The 3,951-nt window shown below is 34.9% G+C and overlaps 1 non-coding gene across 1 annotated transcript; it reads right to left on the minus strand.

Moving 5' to 3' along the window:
- Window positions 1–2,390: 2,390 nt before the first annotated feature.
- Window positions 2,391–2,498, minus strand: LOC148571068 (small nucleolar RNA R71). Its single transcript, XR_015908551.1, has one exon. It is a non-coding gene; the product is annotated as a small nucleolar RNA R71 (small nucleolar RNA).
- Window positions 2,499–3,951: the final 1,453 nt, after the last annotated feature.

Below are 3,951 nucleotides of genomic sequence, written 5' to 3' on the forward strand. Positions count from 1 at the left end.
AATTTCGTGCACCAAGTTTTTGGCGCCGTTGCCGGGGATTGTTTGAGTTTGGACAACTGACGGTTCATCTTGTTGCTCAGATTAGGTAATTTTCTTTTTGTTTTCCTTTCAAAAATTTTTCAAAAACCTTTCAAAAATTTCTCACTTGTTTTCGAAAAAAAAAATGTTTTCAAAAATATCACTTTTCTTCAGAATTTTTAAGAATGAATTCTAGTGTTTCATGAAGCATGTTGAAGCCTATCTGGCTGTAAAGCCATACCCAAACTACTTTGGGATTGGCATTCGACTAATCACTCCAGTCCATGTAATTATATGCTAAAGCTTGGCTGGCTATTAAGCCATGCCTGACCCTTTGATTGGAGCTTTAAGACTAACATGGCAAGATTCCTGGAATTCATATTAAAAATTTTGAAATCCTTATTTTTATTTTTCACAATAATTTTCGAAAAAAAAGTAAATAAATAAAAATACAAAAAAATTAGAAAATCATAAAAATCAAAAATATTTTTGTGTTTCTTGTTTGAGTCTTGAGTCATGTCATAAGTTTGGTGTCAATTGCATGTGCATCTTGCATTTTTCGAAAATTCTCATGCATTCATAGTGTTCTTCATGATCTTCAAGTTGTTCTTGGTAATTCTTCTTGTTTGATCTTGATGATTTTTTGTTTTGTGTCTTTTCTTGTTTTTCATATGCATTCTTGAATTCTTAGTGTCTAAGCATTAAAGAATTCTAAGTTTGGTGTCTTGCATGTTTTCTTTGCATTAAAATTTTTCAAAATTTTGTTCTTGATGTTCATCTTGACATTCATAGTGTTCTTGGTGTTCATCTTGACATTCATAGCATTCTTGCATGCATCACATGTTTTGATCTAAAAATTTCATGCATTGCATCTTTTTAGTGTTTTTCTCTTGCATCATAAAAATTCAAAAATAAAAAAAAAAAATATCTTTCCCTTTTTCTCTCATCAAATTCGAAAATTTGAGTTGACTTTTTCAAAATTTTTTAAAATCAAGTTGTTTCTTATGAGTCAAATCAAATTTTTAATTTGAAAATCTTATCTTTTTCAAAATCTTTTTCAAAAATCAAATCTTTTTCAAATTTCTTAGTTATTTTCAAAAATTCTAAAAATAATTTTCAAAAATCTTTTTCTTATTTTATATCATAATTTTCGAAAATAACATAATCAATTAATGTTTTGATTCAAAAATTTGAAGCTTGTTACTTGCTTGTTAAGAAAGATTCAAACTTTAAGTTCTAGAATCATATCTTGTGATTTCTTATGAATCAAGTCATTAATTGAGATTTTAAAAATCAAATCTTTTTCAAAACTAATTTCTATCATATCTTTTCAAAAATATCTTCTCATCTTATCTTTTTCAAAAATATGATTTCAAAATATCTTCTCTAACTTCCTAACTTCTTATCTCTTAAAAATTTGTTTCAACTAACTAACTAACTTTTTGTTTGTTTCTTATCTTTTTCAAAACCACCTAACTAACTCTCTCTCTCTCATTTTCGAAAATATCTTCCCCCTTTTTCAAAATTTCTTTTTAATTTATTAATTATTTTAATTTTTAAATCTTAATTTTCGAAAATTACTAACATTTTTCAAAAACTATTTTCAGAAATCAATAACTCCTTTTCAAAAATAATTTTCGAAAATTCCCTCTTTCTCTCTCATCTTATTTTATTTATTTATTCATCTACTAACATCTCTTCCTCACATCATCACCAAATTCGAACCCCCTCTTCTATCTGTGTTCGAATCTCTTCTTCTTTTCTTCTACTAACAATAAGGAATCTCTTTACTGTGACATAGAGGATTCCTCTTCTTTTCTTTTTCTCTCCTCTTTCTTATGAGCAGGGACAGAGAAAAAGACATTCTTGTTGAAGCTGATCCAGAACCTGAAAGGACTCTGAAGAGAAAATTAAGAGAAGCTAAATTACAACAATCCAGAGACAACTTGATTGAAAATTTCAAACAAGTAAAGAAGATGGCAGCCGAACCCAACAACAATGCAAGTAGAATGCTTGGTGACTTTACTGCACCAAATTCCAATTTACATGGAAGAAGCATCTCCATTCCTGCCATTGGAGCAAACAACTTTGAGCTGAAACCTCAATTAGTTTCTCTGATGCAGCAGAACTGCAAGTTTCATGGACTTCCATCTGAAGATCTTTTTCAGTTCTTAACTGAATTCTTGCAGATATGTGATACTGTTAAGACTAATGGAGTAGATCCTGAAGTCTACAGGCTCATGCTTTTCCCTTTTGCTGTAAGAGACAGAGCTAGATTATGGTTGGATTCTCAACCCAAAGACAGCCTGAACTCTTGGGATAAGCTGGTCACGGCTTTCTTAGCCAAGTACTTTCCTCCTCAAAATTTGAGCAAGCTTAGAGCTGATGTTCAAACCTTCAGACAGAAAGAAGGTGAATCCCTCTATGAAGCTTGGGAAAGATACAAACAGTTGACCAAAAAGTGTCCCTCTGACATGCTTTCAGAATGGACCATCCTGGATATATTCTATGATGGTTTATCTGAGCTATCAAAGATGTCACTGGACACTTCTGCAAGTGGATCCATTCACCTAAAGAAAACGCCTGCAGAAGCTCAAGAACTCATTGACATGGTTGCTAATAACCAGTTCATGTACACTTCTGAAAGGAATCCTGTGAATAATGGGACGCCTATGAAGAAGGGAGTTCTTGAAGTTGATACTCTGAATGCCATATTGGCTCAGAATAAAATATTGACTCAGCAAGTCAATATGATTTCTCAGAGTCTGAATGGATTGCAAGCTGCATCCAACAGTACTCAAAAGGCTTCTCCTGAAGAAGAAGCTTATGATCCTGAGAACCCTGCAATAGCAGAGGTGAATTACTTAGGTGAACCTTATGGAAACACCTATAACTCATCATGGAGAAATCATCCAAATTTCTCATGGAAGGATTAAAAGCCTCAACAAGGCTTTAATAATGGTGGAAGAAACAGGTTTAACAATAATAAACCTTTTCCATCATCCACTCAGCAACAGACAGAGAACTCTGAACAAAATGCTTCTAATTTGGCAAACTTAGTCTCTGATCTGTCTAAGGCCACTGTAAGTTTCATGAATGAAACAAGATCTTCCATTAGAAATCTGGAAGCACAAGTGGGCCAGCTGAGTAAAAGGATCACTGAAATCCCTCCTAGTACTCTCCCAAGCAATACAGAAGAGAATCCAAAAGGAGAGTGCAAGGCCATTGACATAAGCACCATGGCCGAACCTGTGAGGAGAGGAGAGGACGTGAATCCCAAGGAGGAAGACCTCCTGGGACGTCCAGTGATCAATAAGGAGCTTCCCTCTGAGGAACCAAAGAATTCTGAGGCTCATCTAGAGACCATAGAGATCCCATTGAACCTCCTTATGCCCTTCATGAGCTCTGATGAGTATTCCTCTTCTGAAGAGAATGAGGATGTTACTGAAGAGCAAACTGCCAAGTTTTTTGGTGCAATCATGAAGCTGAATGCCAAATTATTTGGCATTGATGCTTGGGAAGTTGAACCTCCCTTGTTCATCAATGAACTAAGTGATCTGGATCAACTGACATTGCCTCAGAAGAGACAGGATCCTGGAAGGTTCATAATACCTTGTACTATAGGCACCATGATCTTTAAGGCTCTGTGTGACCTTGGTTCAGGGATAAACCTCATGCCCCTCTCTGTAATAGAGAAACTGGGAACCTATGGGGTGCAAGCTGCTAAAATCTCATTAGAGATGGCAGACAGTTCAAGAAAACAGGCTTATGGACAAGTAGAGGACGTGTTAGTAAAGGTTGAAGGCCTTTACATCCCTGCTGATTTCATAGTCCTGGATACTGGAAAGGAAGAGGATGAATCCATCATCCTAGGAAGACCTTTCCTGGCCACAGCAAGAGCTGTGATTGATGTTGACAGAGGTGAAATATTCC

Source organism: Arachis ipaensis, chromosome B3 (genome assembly GCF_059453495.1).
Source record: "Arachis ipaensis isolate K30076 ecotype BB chromosome B3, ASM5945349v1, whole genome shotgun sequence".
Taxonomy (NCBI): domain Eukaryota; kingdom Viridiplantae; phylum Streptophyta; class Magnoliopsida; order Fabales; family Fabaceae; genus Arachis; species Arachis ipaensis.